Here is a 23,877-nt window from a genome sequence, read left to right as displayed (position 1 = left end):
TAGACCGTTTTATCCATGTGATTTTTATCTCTTTTCCAAAACCCCTTTTACAGCCTTTCTTTGATTTAATATTTTGCCACATCTTTCTTTGTCTAGAGCTCAAGAAGGGGTATTAAAAATCAAGGGGCCTTGAATAACTTGCAAACTGGATCACACATTATTAAACATTGGAGAGTTAATGGTAGTATTTCTAGAAGGACATGATCAAGTTCTTAATACAGTATATGGATTAAATAAAAAATAGATACTGTAAGGTAATGCAGTGTTTTCTAAAGGCTCTAAATAATCTTTAATAAATTTTAAATACATAAGAAGAATGTCTAAAACATCCAAACACACACATGTTATTTTCATTACTACTTCCAGTTTGGTTTCCTGGGGATACTTTGGCCTCTGAGTTTTGCTGGGCTTGATTAGGCTATAGCTATATTATGCCTTTTATTTAATAGTCAGATGTTAGAAAAACTAGTATTGAAGTGGGAAAAACATAGAACTCTTTGGAGGGCATTTGGCTGAAAAATTGGAAGCCAATGCTGATGATGTGTGGATGACAAAGGAGAGATGATATGAATATCTACTTTCATAAATTAGGTCTCATCAAGCCCTCTAAGGGTGATCCCATAATGCTCTCTACAAAAACTATTCTTCTCTCTTGACCTTAATAGGAATTATATATCTCAATTCAGACAAAGAAATCAACATATTTTTTAAAGTGTCTCTCCCTCTCTCCCTCTCTCTCTCAATCAAGTTTAAAATATAGTTGGTCTCAGTGCTCTTATACTATTTAATAATTCTTATTAGTTGAATGAGATTTTATCATTTACAAAGTGATTTAAATTACAAACTGTACAAATATCAGTGTTTTTTCCACCAAAGTTCATTTATTGTATACAAGTGTATTTGTATACAAAAACATACAAATATTTGTATTTACTGTAAAAATTAGTACAGATATCACTAAAAATTGTTATTGAAGCATATAATTAAGGAAATTAACTCTTTATTAAACATTTCTAACTGTGCTTATAATTTTATCACAGTGAAGCAGACTGAAAATAATGTCTAAGCAGTTCAAGTCTTGATCTGCCACTTAATAGTTTTGAGACTTTGGGGCAAAGTGTTTTCTGTCTCTCACCTGTAATTTGGGAATAGTATTGATACTTCCTCCCCTGCTTAAATGATAGAGTTATTGAAAAGGTCAAGATAAGGAAGTATATAAAGGGTAACATATATCTATATAATATAGGTATTCTTTTATATATTATATGCTTTTTTATTATATGATTTAGTCATATTTATGATATTCTTTTTCATTATAATGATATTAAATGCACAGAAGTATCCAGTTGTGCTTCCTCCTTTCCACTACTGAGAATTGTTTGTTGAGTGAAGATATAAGTATATTTTCAGTCAACAAGAAGATTCATCATGTCCCACAATTAAAGGCAAGTCTTGAATTTGAGGGGAAACAGGACCTTCAGTAGTTTTCATTCATTCAGAAAAAAGCTGAATACAATAGGGACAAAGCTGTTAGAATAGGGACATAGCAAGGAACAAATCTTATTTAGAAGAATGCTGAAAGAACTATAAAGAGCTTTCCTGAATATTCTATTTAGACACCTAAGCCTGCAGTTTGGCTTTTGGATAACAGATCTCACTATCTCAGTAGTGGGGTAAAGTAAAATCCTTCAAAAAAAAAATACACACACACACACACAACCCACACTTTGCTTTTTTCTCAGGGAACCCACACAGGTCCATAGAAGTCTGTTAAAATAAAGAGGATACAGCATGTCTGGCTAGAAGTGAGAATAATATAATTAATCACAGATAAAATATTCAAACTCTTAGGAGCAAGTTTTGAGGCTAGTGCTAAACTTGAAACTTGGTTCATTTAATTCAACAATGGAAATAATTTTTAGAAATAGTGTAATATCATTAACCCTGAGAATCCCTCCCTCCCTCCCCCAACTCTATACCCTCTTAATCACAAGTGGTTGAACAAATGTGAGTAATTTGATGTTAGAAAACTGATGGACAAGTTATTATCTTGGCTATAGTTTTAGCCCAGTGTAATGTGTGATAGCCAAAATGTGTTAACCCTTCCAAATAGAAAACAAACCAGAAATGTTAGCCAAAAAACAGGGATAAGTGACTTCTTGAGACAACAGTAAGCACTTGTCCAGTTCCCAATTTTAAGATCACAAACTAAGAACTTTTGATATGAAGTTAGAATGCAAGACAAGAACCTTCTAACATCTTATGCTTAGTTCATAAACAAGGTTTTTTTAACAAGAAGTGTTACATATTTTTATTCCTTTAGGGCATAGCCTATTTATAATGCTTCTTCCCTCATCAGAGAATAGTATAGGCTTATAGGACATTTTTTCCCACAAATTAGCTTAGGCATGCATGTACAGGTCAATTAAGAATCCCTGATAAATAATGCTTTTTCAGATTTTAAAAACTATTTCATCCTTAATATTAATTAACACTGTATAGTGTCTTCTATGTGAATGATTTCATTTTCCTAAGGATAGGAAAAATATGTTCCATGAACTCCAGGAATTTGCAACTTAGGAAATTATTTCTGTGCTCCATTTAGATAAGAGAAATCCCCTTTGTTTAATGGCCTCAGTTTGAATTCATATTTCTCTAGCTTTGATATATTTTATATCACGGACTAAGGGAAAAGAAAATTTTTTTTTTTTTTTTTTTTGCAGTACGCGGGCCTTTCACTGCTGTGGCCTCCTCCGCCGCGGAGCACAGGCTCCGGACGTGCAGGCCCAGCAGCCATGGCTCACGGGCCCAGCCGCTCCGCAGCACGTGGGCTCCTCCCAGACAGGGGCACGAACCCGTGTCCCCTGCATCGGCAGGCGGACTCCCAACCACTGCGCCACCAGGGAAGCCCGGGAAAAGCAAATTTTTATTTTATTGATAATATGATTACTTTAACCATTATGATATGAACCATCTACTTATTTTGTAGATGGTTAACTAAGGTACGAATAAGATTGTAACTGGATGTCTGGGTTGCAATTCAAATCTTTTGATTCTCAGTATACTAGGCCACATACACTGGTAATAATTGTGGGCTTTTTGTGGCTGTTGTGTTTGAAATGGTTGCTGATCTCTTGTTGTAGTTAGAGGGTGGATCTTGGCATGACCTACTTCAATATAATATAATTCCTATTAGTAACTCCATTGAAGTGTTAAATGATAAATCCTTTGAAATTTTTTCCTTGGATAATCATAACTTAATCATATTATGAAAATAGAAATAGCTCTCTAAGGAAGTAGGTGGTGTGTGTGTGTGTTTGTGTGTGTGTGTGTGGGTGTGTTAGCCTTTAGTCCTTCTGAAGAGCAGATACTTTGGGCTTCCTTTTGTCTCTAGGAATGTTATTTAAAGCTGTAGTTGACATTTTCCTATGTAATGCAAGGATTTGTGAGAATGCTTTTTCATTTCAGGACGTGTATATAAAATGCAAATATCACAAGACTTAAATGATCCAGTTTCTTACTCTAAAGCAGAGGGGCAACACATCTTTATCCCCCCATAAAGTATCATGATGAGAGTAATGTACTCCAAATGTGATAAATCATGTCAGACAATAGCTTGTCTTTAAACTTTAAGTGTATTTACACCTACATTTTGAGACAGTGGGAATCATCTGCAAATATTATCAGTGATCAGCTAACGAGTTCTCCATTGAAAGCAAAGATAACTGTATATCTTAGCTAATTACAGACCTCCAAACCTAAGGATGTTTTGTAGATCATTATAGCTGAGAAGGAATATAAAGAAGGAACACTAATGAAATTGCACAAGGGACATGGATTCTCATCATTATAACCAAGTATTTGTTACTGACTGCCTTCTCTCCTCTTCTTTTCCACCTCCCTGTACATCCTTCCTTTTCAGGAAAGGAAATGAACATTTTTATGATTTTTTTTCTCTCATCAAGCTCCATTATCTCTTAAGCGAATAATGAGGTGACAACCTAGTTGCACTAACATAGTCTTACATGCCGGAGATTCTTTAGCTCTCATTCCTATTGAGAGTCTGCTTCTTCTCTCTCTCTCTCTCTTTTTTTTAATCTCTTTTAGCTGGTAAAGAACTAACTCATAATCTACCTTAATTTTCACAAGTAAAGGTAAAGTTGTTTTTATTTAAATAAGCCATAATATTCTCAACAGCTTAAATTAGATGATTTACTTTTTCCTGGCATGGTAAACTAGATTCTCCTGTCTTTTGAAATGGAAACTGTCCTAACCCCATAACCTCAACATCACTGTGAGTAAAACTCTTTCTAATTATATGACTGTGTTGTATGCACATTAGCATTGCTAGTCAGCTTACTGCAGTGGAATTGTATCTTTACTACTGATGTTTGTAGAATGTCCATTGACATAATTGCAGCTCTGTTCCAGTGCTTGGGTGCTAGTGTATTTCAAACCACAAGTCTGAAATTCATAGTGCGAACCGCAGTATATGGAAAAATTTTAAGCCATGTATAATTTTATGTCACTAACTGGAGTTTCCATACAATTTTATGTATCCAAAATGTTCATGGTGTCTAATGCTACATTACACCGGATCTTTAGCTTAAAAAAATGAATTTAAATGAACACTTGATCTCACTTGTTTTTACTGTATGTTTGTTTCTTCTTTGACTGATAGGCAATCATCTCTTCTGGGGGAAGATTTCTTAATCTGTGTTAAAGAATAGCTGATGATTTCTGAAAATCACTTTCAAAAAGCCTGTGTGAGGTCATCATGATTGCCACAAATGAATATTTATTAATGTCCATTGGATTCCTGACATTCTACTAAGTTTTGCAGAGATTTCACTGAAGATAAACAATGGTGTATAACATTCAGGATTGAGCTAAGGTGTAAAGGGGAAAAGATGTATGTGAATATAATTTTATACACATAAATTTGAAGAAAATTATTACATAATTAGAATGTATGTTTTAACAAATATATGGTATATCCCTAATGCATATGAACATGGCAGACAGAAATATGATGAAAGAGGCATATATGGAACAATTTCTGTATTTACTCCTGGAAACTAAACCAAAACCTTGTGTAAAATCTCTCTCAAGTTAATGAGATACCAAGAATAAAGCAGAATATAATAGAACCAAATAATTAAGACTCATGTGCTCCCCACATTTGGCACTGCCTTATTTAGTGGAAAGTATAGTTGAGTATAACTGTTGAAAGAAGAGTTTAAGGTGGTAAAAGCAATAATTAAAAAAAAAATATTTGCAAGTCCATTGGGAGTAAAATGATATGGCAAGAGTTTCATGTTAAAAAGATAACTGGCAGTTCTACATGAGGCAAAAAGAAAGGAGAAAGAAGTTAAGGATGGATTACCATGACTACTATAGTAGTCAATGTGAGAAAATTATACTAAATGAAGTCCATAAAACATAAATTTACAAATGTATAATGAGGTATTTGAGAAATAAATGTTTGATAAAAAGAATTAATGAAGGAAAGGAATACTGATAAAGAATAATTGATTCACTTTATCTCTCAATGAGACATTTGTTTGCACTGCTCTCTGCCAGCCACTATGCTAGGGGCTAAGTGAAGAATAAAAAAATTTATAAGAGAATTCCTGGACAGGGAATTTAGTATTAAGTTGAAAATTCTCCCACTACTCAACATCCAGAAGTGGTAGCTAAAATGCAACAAATATCCCTTTGAGTCCATAGTTGTGCTTGTCAGAAAGAAAAATCCTCAAGACCTAAAAATGGAGAGGGTTTAAAAAATAGAGTGGCAAGTATGAGTAGTAACATGGGCTATCCTGGGAATGGGATGGGGGTGGGGGAATGTCCTGGCCCAAGCATATAGGTTTAATAGCCAGTCAAGATTGGGAACCCTAGGAATTTGTTCAAAGAACAGAATTTTAAAAAACCAAAATCTCTCCAGCATAGGCAGACAACAAGGTAGATTTTTTTCTCAACCCGGACTGTGTGTCTAAGTGAATAAAAAAGCTTCCCTGAGAATTTCTAACCAATAGGCATACCATTTTTTAGGTTTGAGGTCTAAACTTACAATCCTTACATTCCATATGTTGAGGAATCAATATAAAAATATGAATTGAACATAAATATTCCCTAGGTGCCTTACGAGAAACTAAGACAAAAGCTATTCTAGAAGGAAGCACCCTCAACCCAGGCTACACTGTATTTCCTCAGAAAATGAACTGCTCAACATGGTTTCACTTTACAAAGGTTACAAAATATGCAAGGATACAGCCAATATGAATAAGAGTCAGTAGACCCAATTATGCACTACATTAGCCTCTATTAACTTCAGATAATTGAATGGAGAATATATATAGAAAAGTACAAAATATTTTCAACAAAATACCAAAACATTAAAGTAGAATATCCAAAGGTGAAAAAAATTGGCCATTGAAGAGAGAATTGACAACTGGAAGATAGATCTGAGAAAATTACCCTAAAGGCAGTAGAGTTAGAAAAATTGAAGTGGAGTTTCATGGACACGGCAAATAAAATAAGAAGATCCAACATACATATAATAGGAGTTGCAGATTGAGACCATGGAAGAATGAAAGACAGATAATACTTGATGATGAAGTTATTGAGAGTTTTCCCAACAGTTTTCAAAACACCTAAATTTCTGTAATAAAGACTTTTTAAAATAAATTTATTTAGTTAGTTATTTTTGGCTGTGTTGGGTCTTCATTGCAGCATGCAGGCTTTCTTTTCAGTTGCAGCGAGCGGAGGCTGCTCTGCATTGCGGTGCACAGGCCTCTCATTAAGGTGGCTTCTCTTGTTGCAGAGCATGGGCTCTAGGTGTGCGGGCCTCAGTAGTTGTGGCACATGGACTCAGTATTTGTGGCTCGTGGGCTCTAGAACACAGGCTCAGTAGTTGTGGCACATGGGCTTAGTTGCTCCATGGCATGTAGGATCTTCCTGGACCAGGGCTTGAACCTATGTCCCCTGCATTGGCAGGTGGATTCTTAACCACTGCGCCACCAGGGAAGCCCATGTAATAAAGACTTTTTCACTGTAATTATCTGGAATAGTTTCGCTTTTCCTGGCTGACCATGATTGATACATAATCTCACCTAAGCTATTATTTAAGAATGAGAGCATAATAAATAAATTTTCAAAACAAACAATTAGTGAAAGAGTTTATATACTTATAGACTCTCTGAAAGAATTAGTAAAGAATACTTCATGTGATAGGAAAATGATCCTTGAGGGAAGAATGGCATTATTCTGAGTGAAAAAATCCAATCTCAAAAGACCATATAAGTGTGATTCCATTTATACAATATCTTGAAAATGACAAAATTATAGTGAAGGAGAGCATGTTCATGGTTGCCAGGGGTTAAGGATGATGGGTGGAGGGTTGGCAGAGAGGACTGAGGTGACTATAGAAAAGTAGCATGAGAGAGAACTTTGTGATGATGGAACATTCTGTATCTTGATTGCAGTCGTGGTTACATGAATCTACATATGTGATAAAGTGACACAGAACTATATACAGATGTTTTACCAATGTAAATCTCCTGTTTTTGCTATTTGCCACAGTTATTTAAGATGTAACCATTGGACGATATTGGATAAAGTGTACATGGACCTCCCTGTATTATCTCTACAACTTCTTTTGAGTCTATAATTATTTCAAAATAAAAATTTCTCTAAAAAGGAAAAATAAAAGTGGAACTGGAACAAGGAAAAATAATATCATGTAAGAAGGGAGACGATTTTTCCCTTAAGAGTCTTAAACTCCTTGTATTATTTGAGAGGAAGATATACTGATTGATTTTAGATTTTAAGTCAATTTTCTATAGTAAAAGCTTAGGTATATCCATTAAAAATATAAAACTGTAATTAATGTGTGATTTCTAAACCAGTATAAAGAAAGGGAATAGGGCAGAGTAAAGAAAGTGTAGATGAATTTTATTTCTGGCAGTGTGGTTAGCTAAGTACTAACAGCAACTTCCCACTAAAAACAATTAAAAATGCTGAATAAAAATTTTTTTAACTTAATTCTATCCATGAGTTGGTAAGAAAGTGAAGGAAATTCCAGGAACTGTCCAAGTAAATATCTTAAGGCTGGGACCTGAAAGGAAAAAAGAAGGGAACAAAGTAATTGGAATTAAAAGTTAAGTTTCCTCTAATCTTTAGAAGGAAGGATTGGATATTTAGATCTTTATTAAGCTTGGGCTGTGATAATGTAGGTATGTGTGCAGAAATGTATGTGGAATTACTAAAAGAAAGATAATGGCAGGCTATATATATATATATATATATATATATATATATATATATATATATATATACATACATATATATATTTTTTAAGTTTGAAAAAACTATATAAATTTCACATAGACTTTAAGGGAAAAACTGTATTAGAGGCAAGGACATGTTACTATATAAGTATAAAAGTTTCACTACTAGAAGGATACAACATTTCTAAATGCATATGATAAGAGAGGTTAAAAATAAATATAGCAACAATTGACAGAACTGTAGGAGAAACAGACAAATTCACCAGCCTTCTTTGAAGTGTTTAACATGTATCTCTCAGTTTTGGCAAGATTCATCTTACATTAATAAATTAGTTACTGTAATTAGCCACTCATTAAAATCAAGAGCTAGATATACTTTTCACATGTTTTATAGATATTCTTTTTATTCCCTCATTATTTAATATAATTTTTAAAATTAAAAAAATATTTGTCGGGGCTTCCCTGGTGGCGCAGTGGTTGAAGGTCCACCTGCCGGTGCAGGGGACACGGGTTCATGCCCCAGTCCGGGGGAAATCCCACGTGCCGCGGAGCGGCTGGACCCGTGGGCCATGGCCGCTGGACCTGCGCGTCCGGAGCCTGTGCTCTGCAATGTGAGGGACCACGGCAGTGAGAGGCCCGCGTACCGCAAAAAAAAAAAAAAAAAAAAAACCCAAACTTTGTCAACAGAAGGCAGAAAAAAACAAGGAAGTTCTAAGGAAGAGCAAAGTAAAAATATTAAGTACAAAATATAATTGTAGAAATATACTCAAATATTAGTTTTCAGAAATGTAAAATGTACTAATCTTATCAGATTAAAAAACAATGTCAGATTTTTTAAAATTTATCTACATTTTACTTATGAGAGGCATACTTGACACATTAGGACACAGAGATTAGAAGTGAAGAATAAAAGAAATGTATGAGGCAAACACTAATAAGAAGAAAGCTAATATAATATATTGATATCAGATCCAGTGTTCTTTAAGGCAAAGGCTTTATTAGAGAAAAAGAGCCTACTACAAATTATAAAATGAAAAACACCAAAGAAAAATATAAGAAAAACTTGTATGCACCTATAACTGTACACAGCAAAAATTGACAGAATTACAAGAATAAAATGACAAATCTGCACTCATAATGGGAGATTTAATACCCTTTTCTATAATTGCTCAAGCATACAAATTATTAGTAAGGCTAGAAAAGATTTGAACAAAACAATTAACAGTGTGATCTAATGGATAGACTAACACAGTGATTACAGTAGTTAATGAATATAGTTTTCAAATGTGTGATATTTGTAAGAACTTACAACATATTAGGGTACAAAGCAAGTCTTAACAAAAGCTTTAAAAAAGTCAGTATCACACTAACTGTATTCTCTAACCAACATTATTAGAAATCAAAACCAACAAGATAATCTCAAACATCCCTTAGCCTTGGAAATTTAAAACCACAGTTCTAAATTCATGAGTCAGAAATAAAAATTGCAGCAGAAGATTGAAATTACTTAATATGGTACAATAATAAAAAATATAGTATTTCAGAGCTTGTGAGATGAAGCTAAGGAGGTACTTAGAGGAAAAGTTATAGCTGAATATTTAACTTGAGAAAGAGTAAACTGAGAAAGTAAAAGGAAGGAAATAAAGAACAGAAGTTGAGGAATTAGAAGATAAAGATACAATTAAAAGATTTTTCTTTGAAAAGAATAATATCATAGAGAAACATGAAGCAAAACTGATCAAGAAAAGCAGAAAGCCATAAATAATTAGGAGTGAAAAGGGAGTCATAGCTAAAGGTACATTCATATTTAAAAACATAAGGGAATACATTTGAAGATCGAGGATTACCTAGCTCTGTTCCCTTGGAGTTACAAATAATCACCACAGCTGACTTTTGGAATGTGAGTTATGTTTATACCAGGCATCATTGCTTATATTAAAAATGACACTTGATGAGTAAATCACATTGGCCTGGGAGAGCTGTAAACAAACTATTAATACCTGGTAGGAAATCATAGCTTTATACTTCTCTGAGTGTGGTAACTTTAAGGTATCCCTATATTAAAGGAAATATCAGTTACTCCTTTAGCCACCCAATGTGATTATTTTGGGGTTTTTTTTTTAACATCTTTATTGGAGTATAATTGCTTTACAATGGTGTGTTAGTTTCTGCTTTATAACAAAGTGAATCAGTTATACATATACATATGTTCCCATATCTCTACCCTCTTGCATCTGCCTCCCTCCCACCCTCCCTATCCCACCACTCTAGGTGGTCACAAGGCACAGAGCTGATCTCCCTGTGCTATGCAGCTGCTTCCCACTAGCTATCTATTTTACATTTGGTAGTGTATATATGTCAATGCCGCTCTCTCACTTTGTCCCAGCTTACCCTTCCCCCTCCCCATGTCCTCAAGTCCACTCTCTACATCTGCATCTTTATTCCTGTCCTGCTCCTAGGTTCTTCAGAACCTTTTTTTTTTTTTTTTTAGATTCCATATATATGTGTTAGCATATGGTATTTGTTTTTCTCTTTCTGACTTCACTCTGTATGACAGACTCTAGATCCATCCACCTCACTACAAATAACTCAATTTTGTTTCTTTTTATGGCTGAGTGATATTCCATTGTATATATGTGCCATATCTTCTTTATCCATTTATCTGTCAATGGACACTTAGTTTGCTTCCATATCCTGGCTATTGTAAATAGTGCTGCAATGAACGTTGTGGTATATGACTCTTTTTGAATTATGGTTTTCTCAGGGTATATGCCCAGAAGTGGGATTACTGGGTCGTATGATAGTTCTATTTTCAGTTTTTTAAGGAACCTCCATACTATTCTCCATAGTGGCTGTATCAGTTGACATTCTCACCAACAGTGCAAGAGGGTTCCCTTTTCTCCACACCCTCTCCAGCATTTATTGTTTGTCGATTTTTTGATGATGGCCATTCTGACCAGTGTGAGATGATATGTCATTGTAGTTTTGATTTGCATTTCTCTAATGATTAGTGATGTTGAGCATCCTTTCATGTGTTTGTTGGCAATCTGTATATCTTCTTTGGAGAATGTCTATTCAGGTCTTCTGCCCATTTTTGGATTGGGTTGTTTCTTTTTTTTTTTTTGATATTGAGCTGCCTGAGCTGCTTGTAAATTTTGGAGATTAATCCTTTGTCAGTTGCTTCGTTTGCAAATATTCTCTCCCATTCTGAGGGTTGTCTTTTCATCTTGTTTATGGTTTCCTTTGCTGTGTAAAAGCTTTTAAGTTTCATTAGGTCCCATTTGTTTATTTTTGTTTTTATTTCCATTTCTCTAGGAGGTGGCTCAAAAAGGACCTTGCTGGGATTTATGTCATAGAGTGTTCTACCTATGTTTTCCTCTAAGAGTTTGACAGTGTCTGACCTTACATTTAGGTCTTTAATCCATTTTGAGTTTATTTTTGTGTATGGTGTTAGGGAGTGTTCTAATTTCATTCTTTTACATGTAGCTGCCCAGTTTTCCCAGCACCACTTAATGAAGAGGCTGTCTTTCCTCCACTGTATATTCTTGCCTCCTTTATCAAAGATAAGGTGACCAGATGTGTGTGGGTTTATCTCTGGGCTTTCTATCCCGTTCCATTGATCTATATTTCTGTTTTTGTGCCAGTACCGTACTGTCTTGATTCCTGTAGCTTTGTAGTATCGTCTGAAGTCAGGGAACCTGATTCCTCCAGCTCCGTTTTTCTTTCCCAAGATTCCTTTGGCTATTCGGGGTCCTCTCTGTTTCCACACAAATTCTGAAATTTTTTGTTCTAGTTCCATGAAAAATGCCATTAGTGGTTTGATAGGGATTGCATTGAATCTGTAGATTGCATTGGGTAGTATAGTCATTTTCACAGTTGATTCTTCCAATCCAAGAACATGGTATATCTCTCCATCTGTTTGATTCATCTTTAATTTCTTTCATCAGTGTCTTATAGTTTTCTGCATACAGGTCCTTTGTCTCCTTAGGTAGGTTTATTCCTAGGTATTTTATTCTTTTGTTGCAGTGGTAAATGGCAGTGTTTCCTTAATTTCTCTTTCAGATTTTTCATCATTAGTCTATAGGAATGCAAGAGATCTCTGCATTAATTTTGTATCCTGCTACTCTACCAAATTCACTGATTAGCTCTACTAGTTTTCTGGTAGCATCTTTAGGATTCTCTATGTTTAGTATCATGGCATCTCAAACAGTGACAGTGTTACTTCTTCTTTTCCAATTTGGATTCCTTTTATTTCTTTTTTTTCTCTGATTGCTGTGGCTAAAACTTCCAAAACTATGTTGAATAATAGTGGTAAGAGTGGCAACCTTGTCTTGTTCCTGATCTTAGTGGAAATGGTTTCAGTTTTTCACCATTGAGAACAATGTTGGCTGTGGGTTTGTCATATATGTTCTTTATTATGTTGAGGTAAGTTCCCTCTATGCCTACTTTCTGGCGGGTTTTTATCATAAATGGGTGTTGAATTTTGTCAAAAGCCTTTTCTTCATCTATTGAGATGATCATATGGTTTTTATCCTTCAATTTGTTAATATGGTGTATCCCATTAATTGATTTGTGTATTTTGAAGAATCCTTGCATTCATGGGATAAGCCCCACTTGATCATGGTGTATGATCCTTTTAATGTGCTATTGGATTCTGTTGGCTAGTATTTTATTGAGGATTTTGCATCTATGTTCATCAGTGATATTGGCCTGTAGTTTTCTTTCTTTGTGACATCTTTGCCTGGTTTTGGTATCAGGTTGATGGTGGCCACGCAGAATGAGTTTGAGAGTGTTCCTCCTTCTGCTATATTTTGGAAGACTTTGAGAAGGATAGGTGTTAGGTCTTCTGTAAATGTTTGATAGAATTTGCCTGTGAAGCCATATGGTCCTGGGCTTCTCTTTATTGGAAGATTTTTAATCACAGTTTCAATTTCAGTGTTGTGATTGGTCTGTTTATATTTTCTATTTCTTCCTGGTTCAGTCTTGAAGGTTGTGCTTTTCTCAGAATTTGTCCATTTCTTCCAGGTTGTCCATTTTATTGGCATGGACAATTGCCAGTTGCGTGTAGTAATCTCTCATGATCCTTCATATTTCTGCAGTGTTAGTTCTCTGTTTTCATTTATAATTCTGTTGATTTGAGTCTTTTCCCTTTTTTTCTTCATGAGTCTGGCTAATGGTTTATCAATTTTGTTTATCTTCTCAAAGAACCAGCTTTTAGTTTTATTGATGTTTGCTATTGTGTTCCTCATTTCTTTTTCATTTATTTCTGATCTAATCTTTATGATTTCTTTCCTTCTGCTAACTTTGGGTTTTTTTGTTGTTGTTCTTCTTCTTTCTCTAATTGCTTTAGGTGTAAAGTTAGGTTTTTTATTTAAGGTATTTCTTGTTCCTTGAGGTAGGATTGTATTGCTATAAACTTCCCTCTTAAAACTGCTTTTGCTTCATCTCATAGGTTTTGGGTCGTCATGTTTTCATTGTCATTTATTTCTAGGTATTTTTTGATGTCCTCTTTTTTTTTTTTTGCGGTACGCAGGCCTCTCACTGTTGTGGCCTCTCCCGTTGCGGAGCACTGGCTCCGGACGCGCAGGCTCAGCAGCCGTGGCTCACAGGCAGGGCCGCTATGCGGCACATGGGATCTTCCCGGACCAGGGCACGAACCCGTGTCCCCTGCATCGGCAGCCAGACTCTCAACCACTGCGCCACCAGGGAAGCCCTGATTTCCTCTTTGATTTTTTCCGTGACCTCTTGGTTATTTGGTAGTGTATTGTTTAGCATCCATATTTTTGTATTGTTTACAGTTTTTTTCCTGTAATTCATATCTAGTCTCATAGCACTGTGGTCGGAAAAGATACTTGATATGATTTCAATTTTCTTAAGTTTACCAAGGCTTGATTTGTGACCCAAGATATGGTCTATCCTGGAGAATGTTGCATGAGCGCTTGAGGAGAAAGTGTATTCTGTTGTTTTTGGATGGAATGCCCTATAAATATCAGTTAAGTCCATCTTGTTTAATGTGCCATTTAAAGTTGTGTTTCCTTATTTTCATTTTGGATGATCTGTCCACTGGTGAAAGTGGGGTGTTAAAGTCCCCTACTATGATTGTGTTACTGTTGATTTCCCTTTTTATAGCTGTTAACATTTGCCTTATGTATTGAGGTGCTCCTATGTTGGGTGCATAAATATTTACAATTGTTATATCTTCTTCTTGGATTGATCCCTTGATCCTTATGTGTTGTCCTTCTTTGTCTCTTGTAATAGTCTTTATTTTAAAGTCTATTTTGTCTGATATGAGAATTGCTACTCCAGCTTTCTTTTGATTTCCATTTGCATGGAATATCTTTGTCCATCTCCTCACTTTCAGTCTGTATGTGTCCCTAGGTCTGAAGTGGGTCTCTTGTAGACAGCAACTATAAGGGTCTTGTTTTTTTATCCATTCAGCCAGTCTGTGTCTTCTGGTTGGAGCATTTAATCCATTTACATTTAAGGTAATTATTGATATGTATGTTCCTATTCCCATTTTCTTAATTGTTTTGGGTTTGTTATTGTAGGTCTTTTCCTTCTCTTGTGTTTCCTGCCTAGAGAAGAAGTTCCTTTAGCATTTGTTGTAAAGCTGGTTTGGTGGTGCTGAATTGTCTTAGCTTCTGCTTGTCTGTAAATGTTTTAATTTCTCCATCGAATCTGAATGAGATCCTTACTGGGTAGAGTAATCTTGGTTGTAGGTTTTTCCCTTTCATTACTTTAAATATTTCCTGCCACACCCTTTTGGCTTGCAGAGTTTCTATTGAAAGATCAGCTGTTAACCGTATTCGGATTCCCTTGAATGTTATTTGTTGCTTTTCCCTTGCTGCTTTTAATATTTTTTCTTTGTATTTAATTTTTGATAGTTTGATTAATATGTGTCTTGGTGTTTTTCTCCTAGGATTTATCTGGTATCCGTATTTATCGTCAGAGATGTATTGGTTATTAGAGCATTGTACGTGTGGTAGCCTCTCCAAGTATGAGATCCTCTTGTATTGGACATGAAATCAGGTCCTTTCTACCTTGTCAGACTGGCTTCTGTTCAGGATTTCCAAGCTGCTATAATTCTGAGTCATTCTCATCTCTGCTCATCTCCAGTCCTTCTGAAAATTTTGAACCAGGTACTAATCTAGGTCCATGGATTTCAGTAGTAAAAAGCAGTCAAAAATGTCTGGCTTCATGGAGTTTATACTGATCTTCCTAAAGCCGGGCCACGTGCAGCAGCAACTTCTTCCAGCCACTCTTCCATAAAGCCCCCAATATGATTTTGTTCCCTCAATTCTGAGATTAGCTCCTTTTTGGCTTAGTGGCCTCTTGTGATGACTTCTACTCAATCAAAATGCATGATATTGCCCTGCCAGTATGCTGTATATCCTGACCTGTATTCTGCTAAAAGAATTTATGCCAAGAGTGGCCTATAATAGTTATGTACATGTAATTGTAGGTTAAGCACGGAAAATCTTCTCCTAGTGGGCATAAATTACTTCAGGCCAATAAATTTGAAAATGTAGCTGAAATGGACAGTTTCCCATTTTAGAAAAATAAAAACTTTAAAAAATTGACTCAAGAGCCATTAGAAAATATAAATAGAACTGTAATTCTATAAGAAATTAATATATCCATAACTTTTTAAGAAATTAAATTTTTTGTTCACTAGAAGGTATGATAAACAGTGAAAATACAATCCAGACCCTGGGAAATGATTTTGATACCATGTCATAAGGGCGAAAATGATCATACCCTATGGTAGAGCAAATCCACTTCTAGGTAGTACCTTAAGGAAACTCTCATATATACGTGGGGAGACATGTACAAGAATATTTGTTACATCACTCTAAGAGTGAATAGTTGCAAACAAACTGTCCATCAAAAAGAGAATAAATAAATGTCCTGTGATCAGTTAATGTAAAAGTGTATTATATACCCAGTTAATAAATGAACTAGAGCCATTTGCAGCAACATGAGCAAATATGGTAAGCAGTGTAGAGCACAGTAAGCCAAAATATAATGTGTACATTGGGGTGTCATTAATATAAAGTTTTAAAATGTAGAGATAGTGGTATATGTAATAAAAATAGAGAAACATGCCTAAGAACTTATGATAGCCATTACCTCTACCAGGGGAAGGGGTCGGGATGGTGAGAACTGCACAGGTACTTCAGTTTTATCTTTAATGTTTTATTACTTCAGCTGGGTGCTAGTTAAATTTCTCGTAACTTTTTTGGAAGCATTAAATGTTGTATTAAATGTTGTATTAAATGTTGTATATAAGGTACGATACCAATTTTAATGCCCTTATATTACAAGAAGGGCTATAAGATGATAACGAACTATTATATTAAAAGGCATTACATAATCACCATAAGAATAGTCAAAAGAACAGGTATTGTACGGTTTTAGATAAAATAGCAATGCTTCTCTGTTAGCGTGATAAAAGAAAATTTCATGGAGATGGAGGCATTTGATATTGATAAAATTCTGATAGATTTGTTTTTAAGGTTATATTTTGTCCTTTTCCCTTTATTATATATTTAGTGAAATCCCTATGGCATATCTGCAAAGACAGTTGGCAAAGCATGGGGTGTGTTTTAAGGTAGGGCAATTAGATTAATTTGAGAGGGTTAATGGATTTGTGAAGCAAGAAGTGAACAGTAAGGATATAACAAGTAGTTAGGAATAAGATTGTGATAGGGCTTCCCTGGTGGCGCAGTGGTTGAGAGTCTGCCTGCCGATGCAGGGGACACGGGTTCGTGCCCCGGCCCGGGAAGATCCCACATGCCGCGGAGCGGCTGGGCCCGTGAGCCATGGCCGCTGAGCCTGCGCGTCCACAGCCTGTGCTCCGCAACGGGAGAGGCCACAACAGTGAGAGGCCCGCGTAACGCAAAAAAAAAAAAAAAAAAAAAAAGATTGTGATAAGTTTTGAATGTCTGGTGTAGAAATTTAGACCTTATTCTTTAAGACATTGTTTTTCAATTTTTTGTTTTTAACCATGATTCACAGGATACATTTACATTGTGACTCAAAACACATGACTAGGAAAAGAAGTTTCACAAAATATTATGTACCCTTTGAAAACATTGTTCTTAGCAAATGGAAAGCAATTGAATGCCTTCAAATAGCAATGTGAGATGCAAAAAATTAAAAATAAGCCAAACGTGTCTGACTATAGTCTGCAGTCTATTTTAAAGTGAAAAGATTCTGGGTATAGGGAGATCTGATAAGAAGCTGTTGTGTTAGGCTAGACATGATGGCCTTGTCAATTGAAAAAACAGTTGAGAGAATTGTGAAGGAAGAATTAGCAGAACCTGTGACTTTGGAAGTCCTGAAAGAGCTTTTACTACCAAGTGTCAGAACCTTTAACAAAAATGGAAGAATGTGGCATCTGGCCTTTGTCCTAAGGTGTTCACATTCTCATGACACATTGTAAAGGTACAGATTGTGACCCTGATTTGAGGTTGGTGGTCTGCCTTTATGTTAAAGAAAATGCAAATGATAGAAGAAAAATACTTGAAAGCATTAGGGCATTTAAAGGTACTTGGAGTCCTAATATGAAGTTAACGTTGGAAACAAGTAATTTGGGAATTAGTGGCGTCATGGAAATTGAAAACTAATGAGGTTAAATAGACTGCAGATAGACACTTAGTCATTGATTAAGTAAGGGCAAATAAAGCAGTAAGTGTAAACTGGATGGGAATTGGGTTATGGTATTTAAAATAACCTGCACTTTGGAGTGAAAAACAGAAATAAAAGATGGTGAAGCATTCTTCTAATTTAATATGAAATAAAAGTTAAAAACAGAATTTCTGAGAGAAAAGAGAGAACGACCCAAGTGTCAGTTACAGAACTGAGTCTGAAGCAGTTTGCAGAGGGGAAATTTTATAACAGCATACTGATGATTTTCTTTCTTAATATTGCAGAAAGATAAGAATAAAAAGGAAAAAGTGATATTACTTTTAACACCATTTCTTATTTCACTTATAAGGAATATGATAAAACACTTGTTTGTCAAAAGGGAAACTACAATTTTAAATAGACTGGATTTTATTTGGAGCTACATTGACATCTTTAAGATGATGCTTCTTGGGTTTTTTTGTTTGGTTGGGATTTTTTGTTTGTTTGTTTGTTTTTACTTCTTACTTTCTACCCCCTGCTCTGCCCCCATGAAGCAGATCACTTTTTTAAATTAAATTTTTAATTTTGAGATAATTGTAGATTCACATGCAGTTGCAAGAGATAATATAAAGGGATCCCATATACCCTTTATTCAGTTCTCCTCAATGGTCATATCTTGCAAAACTACAGTACTATATCACAACCAGGATGTTGACATTGATACAGTCAAGATACAAAACATTTCCATGACTGCAAGCATTTCTCATGCTGCTTTTTATAGCTACACGTACCTCCCGTCTCCAGCTTTCCTTATCCCCTGGCAACTACTAATCTGTTCTCCATTTCTATAATTTTGTCACATCAAGAATGTTATATAAATGGAATAGACAGTATATAATCTTTAGGATTGGCTTTTTCTTTACTCAGCATTATTCTTTCGAGGTTCATCCAGGTTTTTTTGCATGTATCAGTTGTTCTTTCCATTTTATTGCTGAGTGGTATTCAGCAGTGTGGATGTTCCACAGTTTAACTATTTACCCTTTGAAGAACATCAGGGTTGTTTTGTTTTGAGCTGTTTCTGAATAAAGCTGCTTGTATTAGTTTCCTGTGGCTACCATAACAAATGACCACAAACTTGGGCTTAAAACACTGGAAATTTATTCTCTCACATTTCTCTGAGGCCCAGAGTCCAAAATCTGGCAGGACCCTACTCTCTTTGAGAGTCCTGGGGGAGAATCCATTCTTTGCCTCTTAACAGTTTATCTGGCTTCCTTGTAGCTCTGTCACTCCAGTTCCTGCCTCTATCTTCATACCGACTTCCTCTGTCCTATCTGTCAACTATCCCCTTTGTGTCTCTTATAAGGACACTTGTGTTTAGATTTACGGCCCACAGATAATCCAGAATGGTCTCTTCATATCAAGATCCTTCATTATATCTCAAAAAACCCCTTTTCCAAAAAAGGTAACATTCACAGGTTCCAGGAATTAGGACATGAACGTATCTCTTGGGGAGCCATTGTTCAACCCAGCACACTGTTCTAAACACTCAGGTACCCGATTTTGTTTGAAAGTAAGCCTTCATTTCACTGTGATAAACGCCCTGGAATGCAGTTGCTAGGTTGTATGGTAATTGCATGTTCAGTTTTTTTTTTTTTTCTTTTAGAAAATGCCAGGGTACTTTCCAGAATTGCTTTACCATTTTACATTCCCACCAGCAGTGTATGAGAGATTCATTTTCTCTGCATCCTGAGCAGCAATTGATGATGTTGCTATTTTTTATTTTAGACATTCTGATAGGTATATAGTGATGTCTTATTGTGGTTTTACTTTGTATTTCCTTAATGGCTAATAGCGAATGATGCTGAACATCTTTTCATGTGTTTATCTGCCATCTATATATCTTCTTTGGGGAAATGTCTCTGCATGTCTGTTGCCTGTGTTCTAATTGGATTGTGTGCTTTTTTTCACTGTTGAGTTTTAAGCATTTTTTATGTAGTCTAGATACTAATTCTTTGTCAGATTTTCCTTTCCAATGCATATGCTGTTTATTTCCTTTTCTTGCCTTATTGCACTGGCTAGAACTTCCAGCCATGTTAAATTAGAGCAATGAGAGCAGACATCCTTCTCTTGTTTCCAGTCTTAGAAGGAAAACATTCAGTCTGTGACCATTAAGTATAATATTAGGTGTAGGGTTTTTTTTTTTACAGATGCTCTAAATTCCCCTCTCTTTTTGTCGTTCTGAAATTTTGTCATGAATAGGTATTAAATTTTGTCAAATGCTGTTTTTTTGCATCAGTTGATATGATCATGTGATTTAGCCTTTGAATTTTGAATATTTAACCAGTCTCTATCCCTGTAATAAATCCCACTTTGTCATGGTTTCTAATTCTTTTGGTATATTGTGAATTGTATTTGATAATTTTTGTTAAGCATTTTTGCATCTATGTTAATAAGAGATATTGGTCTGTAGTTCCCTCCCCCCTCCTCTCTGTCTTTCTTTCTCTCCTTCTTTCTTTTCTTTCTTTCCTTCCTTCCTTCCTTTTCTCTTTTTGGTACTGTCATTGTCTGGTTTTGGTATCAGGGTAATGCTAGCTTCATAAAATGAGATAGAAAATGTTCCCTCTTCCTCTGTTTCCTGGAATAGATTGTGTAGAGGTGGTGTTAATTCCTCCTTAAACATTTGGTAGCATTCTTCAGGGAAACTGTCTGGGCCTGGGGATTTCTTCTTTGGTGGTTTTTAAAATTATAAATTCAATTTATTTAATACTCACAAGGGTATTCAAGTTATCTCTTTCATACTGAGTGATTTTTGGTGGCTTAGGATTTTTTTGGAATTAGTCCATTTAATCTAAGTTGTCAAATTTATATGTGTAGAGTTGTCTGCAGCTTTTTTTCATTATTCTTTTGATGTTTGAAGGGTCCAAAGTGGTATTCTCTGTTTTATTCCTGATATTGGTAATTACTATGTTTGTCAACTTTATCGATGTTTTAAAAACCCAGTTTGTTTCATTGATTTTCTCTATTGTTTATCTGTTTTCAATTTCATTGACTTCCTATCTACTCTTTATTATTTCCTTCCTTCTGCTTGTTTTAGGTTTATTTTTATCTTCTCTTTCTAGGTTCTTGAGATTGAGCTTAGATTACTGATTTGAGAATTTTGTTCTTTTCTAGTGTATATGGTTAGTAGTATAAATTTATTGCATTCCATTTACTATACCAAAAACTATCTATATCTATATAATTTTTAAACTTTGCAACAACAATAAAAAACTTAAAGTATATATAGAGGAATAAATCTACATAAGGAGGTACATAATCTTTATAGTCAATGATAAACCTTATTAAAATTTAAAAATCTGAATAAATGGTCAGAGAAACTATGTTCATTAATAGGAAGACTACATCATAAATATAATATATTTATAATATATAATATATAAATATATAAATATATATCATAAATATATATACCATAAATATAATAGTTTCCCCGAAACTAGCCCTAGTCATTGCAATGGGATTCAAATACTGTGCATTTGAATTGAGTATTTCATACTCATCAGATTGACAAAAAAATAAGATTACAAATATTTATAAGCACAGATATGGAGAAATAACCTCAAAAACTACAGGTGTCAGCAATAAATAGGTGCAGTCACTTTGAGGGGCAGTTTGGCAATATCTAGAAAAGTTGAAGATGCTCATATGTACGTTTACAAAACTCTCATATATGCCCACAAAGAAAGTTAAAATTAATGTTCATTGCTATGTTGTTAATAATAATGAAAAATTGGGAAAACCTGATTGTCCATCAATAAGAGAATGGAAGAATGAATTTGGAAATATTCATTCAGTGGCATACATATAGCACTTAAAATATATGAACTAGAGCTACATGTATCATTAGGAATAAAACTTCAAAATACAATGTTAAGCATGAAAATATTGCAGACTATGTACAGCATGATATCATCAGTATAACTTCTAAAACATGCAAAGTATGATGGATGTCAGATTCAGGGTGCAGTTTACATCTGGGGAGACAAGAAGAGAGGGAAATGAGGTGAGGAAGTGTTCCCCATCAGGCTTAAACTATAACTGTAATGTTCTATCTCCTTAAAAATATTAAGCAAATATGGAAACATGTTAAATTTAACAAAACTAGTTGATGGCCATCCAGGTATTTAATGCCATTATTCTTTTTACTTCTTTGTATGCTTGAAATATTTGATTTTTTAAAAAAATTTTTGTTTATTTATTTCTTTTGTCTGCATCGGGACTTCATTGCTGCACATGGGCTTTCTCTAGTTGCCACGAGCGGGGGCTACTCTTCGTTGCGGTGCACGGGCTTCTCATTGCAGTGGTTTCTCTTGTTGCGGAGCACAGGCTCTAGGCACGCGGGCTTCAGTGATTGTGGCTCATGGGCTCTAGAGCACAGGCTCAGTAGTTGTGGCACACGGGCTTAGCTGCTCCACAGCATGTGGGCTCTTCCCAGACCAGGGATCCAACCGGTGTCCCCTGCATTGGCAGGCGGATTCTTAACCACCGCTCCACCAGGGAAGCCCTATTTGATAACTTCTTAAAAAGAAAACGAAAACAGGGACTTCCCTGGTGGCACAGCAGTTAGGAATCCGCCTGCCAGTGCAGGGGACACGGGTTCGAACCCTAGTCCGGGAAGATCCCACATGAGTGGAGCAACTAAGCCCATGTGCCACAACTACTGAGTCTGCACTCTGGAGCCCGTGAGCCACAACTACTGAGCCCTTGTGCCACAACTACTGAAGCCCGCACGCCTAGAGCCCATGCTCCACAACAAGAGAAGAGTAGCCCCCACTCACCTCTTTTGCTGTTCATCTCTCTTTATCTTTATCTTTTGCTGTTCATATCTCTTTATCTGTCTAGCAGGAAACATTTCTTTATTTTAACTGATCCCTTTTCTAAGTCAAAGGGCACACACAGACACACACACACACACACACACAGACATGAGAGACTTAAAGCAAATCTCTGTGCCTATAAAAACCCTCAAAGGGGCTTTTTTTTTTTCCTAAAAAGTGAGAGGTAATATTTTCAGGATCCTCCAGTAGAAACCAGTTCTCTTTTCCCTTTTATCTCTAGCCTTCCTCACATAGAAAGCTCTCTCTGTTGAAGTTCACTACCAGGACAGGTATGTGTGTCATGTGTTTGTGATCTATTCAAAGAGCTACTAATTTGATAATATATAAGCTTTAAACATATACACAAAAAATCCTTTGTTAATTCCTATAGGAGAGGATCAGACCCATTTAATGTAATATATCACATAGGATGTGATTCTATGAGGATTCTACCTGATTCATCTTAAAATTGAAAGACTTCGTTATTCTATGACATGGTTTTCCAAGCCAGCACAATAAGGTAGCAGGACAAATTTTCAATCGGCAATCATATTTAGTAAAGCCCTATAGATTCTGTTATCACCAATAGACAGATCTATGTTATTTATGGTAGGTGGTGATAAGTGTTATAGAGAAACATAAATGTAGGTAAAGGAAATAGAGAGTACCATGGGCAGGGAGAGATTGCTCTTCTCTAATGGGTGATCAGGAATGATACCAGAAATAAGAAAGAGAGAGAGACTTGTGACTCTGAGGAAAGAATATTTCAGCTAGAGGGAGCAGCAGTTATAGGGCTCAGAAAGTGAGAGTGTACCTGACACGTTCCAGGAACAACGGAGAGACCACTGGAAGCTGGAGTAGAGTGAAGGAGATGAAGACTAGTAAGAAATGAGGTCAGAGGAGTGCAGGTGGGGGTGTGGTCATATCAAGTAGGGCCCAGTAAGTCAAGGTAAGTACTTTGGCTTTGACTTCAAATGAGACAGGAGGCCACTGACGGATTTTGATCAAAGAAGGGACCTTTGGTTGTGGAGAAAAGAAGATGCCTGTAAGTCAGTCTTCCTTTATAAATTTATAAATGT

At 35.5% G+C, this 23,877-nt stretch overlaps 1 long non-coding RNA gene across 1 annotated transcript in view; it reads left to right on the top strand.

Moving 5' to 3' along the window:
• Positions 1-23,877, top strand: part of LOC308605845 — a 191,336-nt gene that overhangs the window by 119,204 nt on the left and 48,255 nt on the right. The window contains exon 3 of the long non-coding RNA XR_014013729.1: positions 23,040-23,088. This is a non-coding gene — a long non-coding RNA (uncharacterized lncRNA). The remainder of the gene's footprint in view (positions 1-23,039; positions 23,089-23,877) is intronic.

This window comes from Mesoplodon bidens, assembly GCF_964165515.1.
Source record: "Mesoplodon bidens genome assembly, chromosome: 18".
Taxonomy (NCBI): Eukaryota; Metazoa; Chordata; class Mammalia; order Artiodactyla; family Ziphiidae; genus Mesoplodon; species Mesoplodon bidens.
The sequence above is the reverse complement of the archived record's forward strand: the minus strand, read 5'-3'. Positions and strand labels throughout refer to the sequence as shown.